Genomic DNA, 8,850 nt, shown 5'->3' on the forward strand with positions numbered 1-8,850 from the left:
CACATTCACAAATTAAAAGTTACTTTTCCATTTATTCTCCTTTGAAAGTCATACTTCTAATTTATTTCACTTATAAACTCCTTTATAAGTCGTTCAACACATTGAACTAATTTTATTCTCAACGGAATCTATAAAGCTATTACTTGTGTGACCCTCAATGCTTCATTGATACAACTAGCAGTGGTTCACATCTTCATGTGATTCGGGATCAACAAGTCCCTTATATGAGCATACCCTATATAGCTACATTCTTATTTATCAACTCCTTGATAATAAGAACGTCAGAAAAATCAAATCTGATAGTACCCAACCAATCATGTTAAACGTCTAGCAACATCGTTTACATGACTCCCTAGGTATCAAATGATAGTGCCTGCAAGAACAATATGGTTAGCGTACAGTACGGTCCCTTCAACTCATATAGCCCGACCGATTTGACAACCATTGGTTTATCGAGAGTTTTCATTGAATCACTATGTGTCATGCCGTAGTTTCATCGAAGGTGTAACTTAAGAAACCCTTTCTTACTTACCGCCTACTTTGATCAGAGATTTCAAGCTACATATGCATGAGATCACATAGGATATCCATACCCGAAGGTAAGCGGTGAATCCCCGACTACAATGCATCGACTCTTATATGTTTCGACACAACACCCAACATTGCCACTTGATGACCCCATTTGAGTCGGTAAACAAGTCAAAGTGAAGCTCTAGCATATAGAGTCTTCATGTTGTCCCGGGTCATAAGGACTAATGGTGTACAACCATAAACCAGGACTTTTTCACTCGATAAGTGAGAACCACTTGGAATGTCCTTTAGGGAGGGTTGTTCAGTGCACTCTACAAGGAGCACCTATTTTCATGTTTGGACATCACCATGTCCCCTACCAATGAAACGTGGTACTCACATCTCAAATACTAGTCTCAAGCTCGAGCGATCTTTATCTTTCTTTGCGGCGGTTGAATCGACTAGGAACCGTTTAGAATATACAGTATTCCAAATATGAGTTTCATGATAGTCATCACATAACCATCTCATATTCTTTCTAATATTTGTATATTCAAGGTATTTATCTTTGCAACTAGCATGGGTATACATATAAAGTGTGCCAAATTAAATAATGTAAAATATTATTAAAATAAAGATTGTCATACAAAAGTTCTCTCAAGGACCATCGGCCAACATTTGGCTCGACGGGCACCTACTCTAACAATCTCCCACTTGCACTAGAGCCAACTATCGATATGCTTCAAACCCATTGATTCGCAATGCTTTTCGAACAATGGTCCTGGTAAAGGCTTAGTTAGTGGATCAACAACATTATCTGCAGAGGCGAATCTGTCTAACGATGCCTCTCCGCTTTCCACAATCTTCCGGATGATGTGGTATTTTCTCAGTACATTTTTGGATTTCTGATGAGACCTGGAGCAACTCCATTAGGAATAACGTCCAACTGTTGGACGAAATTTCTCATCCAAATACCATCATTTGTTGCATCTGATGCAGCAATGTATTCGGCCTCAAAGGTGGAATCCGCATTGTTGTCTTGCTTGGAACTCTTGAAAGAGTTGATGCCCCGCTAGCCAACTTGTGGCTAAGGGCTTTGAGAGTCTTTTTTTGTAAACAATCTTTATTTAATATAATATACGTTCTTTAAATGGCGTTCACTTTATCTTATTATTATATAATGATATACTATTGTTATTTTGATAAAGACCTTGAATATACTAAAGTAAGATGAGATAGTGAATATAGAGAGATCACTGTCATGAAACACATCTTATGTTCACTGTATATTCTAAACAGTTCCTAGTCAATTGAGCCGTCCACAAATAAGGATAAGGATCGCTTGAGATTGAAACTAGCATTTGCGATGCCGAGTACCACGTTTCATTGGTATGGAACATAGAGATGTTCGAAGCATGCAAATGGATATTCATATGATGAATGATCGAACTACCCTATTCGGACTTTCCAAGTGGTTATCACTTATCGAGTGGATATAGTCCGCGGTTTTGGTTGTACACCATTAGTCCTTATTACTTGAAACATCATTGAGACTCTATATGCTAGTACTGTGCTTTGACTCGTTTACCGACTCTATTAGGGTCATCAGGTGTCGGGATTGGGTACAGTTACGACACATATAGGAGTCGATGCTTTGTTGTCAAGGATTCACCGCACACTTGCGAGTGTCGATATCCTATGCAATCTGAGGAGATATTAGTGTGACGAATCTCTGGCCAGAGTACATGATGTGTTTTAGGTTACTTGGTTTCCTAGTAGCACATGCGATGTCACTATTTGATCTTCAAGATGCATTGCATAGTTATCGAATCTCGAACGACTCTCGATGTACCAATGGTTGTTGATTCGATAGGGATATATGAATGAAGGGACCGTACTGTACGTTAACCAAAATCTACTGGTTCTTGCAGGCACTATCAGTGATACCTAGGGAATCATGGGGCGATGTTGCTAGGCGCTCTTACCATGATTCGATGGGCAAGTCGGAAATGGTTGTTCCGAGTCACAAGGAGTTGTGAGCCCACGGCTAGCTGTATCCCTGAACCATTGAGGTCACACAAGTAATGGATTTCTAATCCCCGTTGAGATAATTAAATTTAAAGAGTTAAATTTAGTGGATAAAGAAGTAGGACTTCTTATTTAAAAGTAGAGGGAGCAAGATTTCCTAAAATGACATATTGATGGACATTTTTGGAAACCACTGAATTCGGATTCAGAAAATTTGTCTTGACTTTAAAAGATGCAAAAATGGTTTCTGTGCACATTGGTGAAATTGGTTTATCAATCTGAGTCACGATGAATTTTATATTAATTTCTGAACATGCGGGCTTTGCTTGTCAGGCTTGAACTTATGACTAATGGGCCCTAAGCTGTTAGCAGCCCACATTATAAATAAGTTATTGCAGTACAAAAATTGAAATAACACAGGCATAATTTTCGAAAACCTAGAGCCTCCTCTCTTAGGGTTTTCGGCCTCCCTTCTCCCCTACTGTGTTCGAAAATTCAGTCTGCAAATTTCTGAATTTGCAGTCTGATTTAACAGATCAAATCTGTTATTTCTCTTCGTAGAAACTTCTGATAGACTTTCTAGTACAGTCTATCAGAGGGATTAAACTTCTGTTCGTGGACCTGATTGAAGAAACGTTCGTTCATCAGTTCCTGGGATATACAATAAGAGCAGTTTAATCTGTTGGTGTTCATAATCTCGCTTCGAGATTTTAAGGTAAAATTTACATTGTTTAAATTTTATGTTATCAATTTTAATCGTAGGAATTTGATATCCATATGGAATCGTTCCATATAAATTAAAACTTCCGCTGCACCGGGTATCACTTTCTTTTTCGATCCGAAGAACGACCGTGTTCCAACAGTGGTATCAGAGCCAGGTTGTTCTCGGATTTTACGATTAAAATTTATTCGATTGTATCGGCCTCGATTTTTCAGAAAAATAAAACAAAAATTTTAAATTAAATTCCAGGGCAATCGGGCAGCGAGTGTCGCTGCCAAGGGCAGCGCACGCTGCTGCCCAGGGCAGCGATTTGATCGCTGCCCACCTCCACGTGGGCAGCCCTATCCCACGTGGAGGCAATCCCGGGAAGTCCGGAAATTTTAAAATTTAATTTTATGATTTTTTGAAATTTTTGAAATTTCAGTTTTTGATCCGATTGAAAATTGTTTTGATTGGTCCACGAGGCATCGGATCAAATTATTTGAGTCCGAAATTTTAAAAAATTGATTTTTGGATAAATTTGAATTTTTGGAAAATTTATAAATTTTATCCATTAAATTAGATTTTACAAAATTAATAATTTTGGTACGATTGATAATAAAATATGATTTTATGTATAAAATTGGATTTTATATGTAAAATATGATTTTATGGATAAACTAGATAAAATATGATTTTATATATAAAATAAGATTTTATGTATGAAATATGATTTTATCTATTTAAATTTATTGTCATTGCATGATATCCAATATATTAATTTTGAATTAAATATTATTGGATAAGGATGATCGATTGCCATGACCAATGTTATAGGTGTATGTTAGGTTGTTTACATTTGGTTTTAATTATTGTTGTTGGATTTATTAATGGGCCTGGTTTATGGCCCAATATGAATTGTTATATGTAATAAAAGTGGGCCTGGTTTATGACCCGTTTCCACCCCTTAAATATGTATCCCCTGCTTGTCATTGAAATTTATTGTAAATTTATTAGACTTAGTGAGAGATAAAGATTTGAAGACAAAGGTGGGCCCAGTAGACAATAAAGACCGAAGAAATGTAAATTGGAAGCTCAATGTAATAGGATTGCATTGCATACTTGCATATTACCTAGGATTGGATTTAGACTCGTGATTGGCAACCACGGGTCGATTAGTAATGAAATCGATCATCCTAAAATAATATATGATATTATTATTGTATGCATGTTTAGACTAAATTGTATGAATCCCGCAAGCATACAAATTTTGAATGATGAGACAAATTTTTCGAAATTAAAATCTCTCATTTTAAATATGATTTAAAATTGATATCAAGATAAACAAAAGAGCATTTAAATATTGTTTAAATATTCCTACCTTCCATCAACGATCAATGTATGAGATGTTACCCGCGGATACGGTCCGGCTCATATTATTGGGGGGGGGGGGGGGGGGGCGTTCATCGGAAAGCTGTGCATTGGATCGACACATGTTGTAAGTTGGGTGGAACTCCTATGGGATTGGCTCATATTATTGGGGATTCACATGGCGACCGTCCATCACAACTTAATATTGATGGGTCATCTTGACGTGTCACAATAAACGGCGCCATATTATTGGGCCCTTATTGGACATGAGGTAAAAACATGGAGGTTGCTTTGGAAGCAATTGGGCTCTACCATTTGAAAATTATAGTTGGTTGATATTATTCGGGACTATAGTTTGTCAATTGGACTCCATGTTCCCACTAAAGAAAATGTTTTTCGTTTTCACTAGAGGGTAGTGAAATCGTTAAAATAGTGGGAGTGAGATTCATAAAATAAAATTCGCCATATTTTATGTCTTAGTATATTAATTAAACAAATCACTGATTATTGTCTGTTTTTTTTCAGTATTTCATTAAGATGAATTCGCGCAATCCACTATTCTCTATTTTCGAACAAAACAAACTAACTGGCGCAAACTATACGGAATGATTCCGTAAGTTGAAGATTGTCTTGACTTCGGAGAAGATGTTCTACGTGTTAGAAAAATCTCCTCCGAAGGAAGCACCAGCTGATATAAGTCCGGAAGAGTTGGCCAAACATGATAAATGGTGGGACCATGATATCAAGGCCAAATGCTATATGCAAGTTTCGATGTCTGATGAACTCCAGAGACGATTTGAGGATACCGTGAATGCTGCTGACATTCACGTACAACTCAAGGAACTTTTTGGGGCTCAATCGAGAGCTGAAAGGTTCGCTACTGTAAAAGAGTTAATGACTTGTCGCATGCGTGAAGGGACTTCGGTCCGTGATCATGGGGTACGCGTGATTTGGCTCATTCAGAAGTTGGTAACGCTTGAATTGGTATTGAAGCATGAACTCAATGTGGACTTATTACTTCTCTCTCTTCCTTCATCGTTTGACGGTTTTGTGGTGAATTTCAATATGAACAAGATAGAGGCCTCCCTTGAAGAGATGGTCAATATGCTTGTAACTTATGAAGCCACTTTAAAGAAGGATAAACCGGTTCTCTTGGTGGGCTCCTCTTCTTCTGCTAAGAAGGGGCCAAGTACAAAGGGTAAGAAACGTTCTGCCCCATCTAAGAAAACCGGACCCGAGATGAAAAACAAGACAAAGGCTTCAAACGTGGAAAAATCCAAGGATGTTTGCCATCACTGCAAGAAACCCGGTCATTGGAAACGTAACTGCAAGGAATATCTTGAGCAGTTGCGAACTGCGAAGGGTATGTTTTATATTGAAATAAATGTTTCACTTAATACTACTTCTTGGGTATTGGATACCGGATGTAGATCTCACATTTGCAATGATTTGCAGGTGATGACAAGAAGTCGCAAGCTTAGGATGGGTGAGACCCAGCTGAGGCTCGGAAATGGTTCTCGAGTTGAAGCCAAAGCTGTGGGAGACATTTGTTTAATTTTGCAGAATGATTTTAAGTTATTTTTGAGAGATGTTTTATATGTGCCAGATTTGGTTAAAAACATTATTTCTATTTCTATGCTTGATAGAGATGGTTTTTCTTGCAATTTTGTGAATGAGATTTGCAATATTTACAAGAATGAATGTTTAATTGGATGTGGACAACTTGAAAACGATCTATATAACTTAAAATTAAAAGACGTTTAATTAATTATGTTGATAAATCGGTAACAACAAATAAAAGAAAAATTGATAATCAAAACCCGGCAAACCTTTGGCATGCTAGGCTAGGTCAGGTTTCCTCAAGGAGGATGAACAAACTAGTGGGAGAGGGCATGTTTGATATGTCTGATATTAACTCTCTACCTACTTTTGAGTCATGCCTGAAAGGAAAAATGACTAAATCTCCTTTCAAAGGAAAACCTGAGCGTAGTCAAAATCTATTGGATTTGATCCATACAGATGTTTGCGGACCATTTAGTATTGGTACAAAATTTGGTTACACCTACTTCATTACCTTTACTGATGATTATTCTAGGTATGGGTACTTATATTTGATGAAATATAAGTCTGAATCATTTGAAAAGTTCAAAGAATTCAAGGCTGAAGTAGAAAACAAACTAGGTAAGAGTATTAAAGCACTTCGATCAGATCGAGGTGGAGAATACTTAAGTACCGAGTTCTTGAATTATCTAAAAGAGAATGGGATTCCCTCTCAGTGGACTCCTCCTATGACACCTCAGCTGAATGGTGTTTCGGAGCGTCGCAGTCGAACCTTGTTGGACATGGTTCGATCTATGATGAGCTTCACTGAGCTCCCACCTTCGTTTTGGGGCTATGCTCTTGAAACGGTGGTATTGTTGTTGAACAACGTCCACACTAAAGCAGTGGACAAAACACCATACGAGTTATGGAATGGCAAAGCTCCTAAGTATTCGTACTTGAGGATTTGGGGATGTCCTGCTTACGTGAAGCAGACAGTGGGAGATAAGTTGGATAGTCGATCCACCTTATGTTATTTTGTAGAGTATCCAAAGAATTCAATCGGATATTATTTCTATCATCCTACTGAAACAAAAGTGTTTGTTTCAAGGAATGTCACCTTCTTGGAGAAGGAGTTCTTATTGGATAAGAAAGGCAAGATGATGGAACTCGAAGAAATTCGAGAAGAACCCGAGATAAAAAATAACGATCCTATACCTCAAGAATCATCACAAGACACGCCTATTACTAGAAGATCCGAGAGGAATTCTAGGCCTCCTATTAGATATGGTCTTCTTCTTGAAGGGGATCAAAGTGAACCCGACATTGGATGTGATCCAAAAAACTTCAAGGAAGAAATTTCTGATGCGGATTCGAATTTATGGCTTGAAGCTATGCAGTCGGAAATAGATTCGATGCATACAAACCAAGTTTGGTCTTTAGCAGATCCTCCCGATGGAATTGTTCCAATAGGGTGTAAATGGATCTACAAGAGAAAACTTGGGCCTGATGGAAAGGTACTGACCTACAAGGGATGATTGGTTGCAAAAGGTTACACTCAAAGACAAGGTGTTGACTATGATGAAACTTTTTCACCAGTCGCAATGTTTAAGTCCATAAGAATCCTTATTGCCATTGCTGCATGGTATGACTATGAGATATGGCAAATGGATGTGAAGACTGCATTCCTTAATGGAAACATTAAGGAAGAGATCTATATGATGCAGCCCGAGGGATTCACATCCATGGGAAGCGAGCATAAGGTATGTAAGCTTCAGAGATCAATCTATGGTCTCAAACAGGCATCAAGAAGTTGGAACCAGAAATTTGATGAAACAATAAAGGACTTTGATTTCATCAAGAACCCCGAGGAACCATGCGTGTACAAGAAAGTAGTTAAGGATGCTGTGACATTCTTAGTACTTTATGTTGATGACATCTTACTCATTGGGAATGATGTAGGGATGTTGCAGTCAACAAAGATATGGTTGTCAGGTAGATTCTCGATGAAGGATTTGGGTGAGGCGTCCTATATTTTAGGGATACAGATCTATAGAGATAGATCTAAGAGAATGATAGAACTTACTCAAGCTACCTACATCGACACTATATTGAAAAGGTTTTCAATGGATGAGTCCAAGAGAGGACATCTACCTATGTGTCATGGAGTATCTCTATCCAAGTCTATGTGTCCCAAGATTGACGAAGAGGTAGAGAAAATGACACACATACCATATGCGTCAGCCATAGGGAGTATCATGTATGGGATGATATCTACCAAATCGGATGTGACATTTGCTCTGAGTGTCACGAGCAGATATCAAGCCAATCCCGGTCAAATGCATTGGAAAGCCGTGAAGGATATTCTTAAGTACTTAAGAAGAACTAAGAATGTATTCATGGTTTATGGAGGAAGAGATCTGAAATTGGAAGGCTATACCGACTCTAGCTTCCAAAGTGACGTGGATGACTCGAAGTCAACCTGTGGATTTGTGTTCATGCTCAATGGCAGTGCTGTCTCTTGGAAGAGTTTCAAGCAGGACACCACAGCGGATTCCACCACTGAGGCAGAATACATTGCGGCATCAGCTGCTGCTAAAGAGGCCGTTTGGATGAGGAATTTCGTCCAAGAGTTGGGCGTTATTCCTGAAGCTGTTGGTCCAGTCCCGGTGTACTGTGACAACACGGGTGCCGTTGCTCAG

This window comes from Henckelia pumila, chromosome 2 (assembly GCF_033568475.1).
Source record: "Henckelia pumila isolate YLH828 chromosome 2, ASM3356847v2, whole genome shotgun sequence".
Classification (NCBI taxonomy): Eukaryota; Viridiplantae; Streptophyta; class Magnoliopsida; order Lamiales; family Gesneriaceae; genus Henckelia; species Henckelia pumila.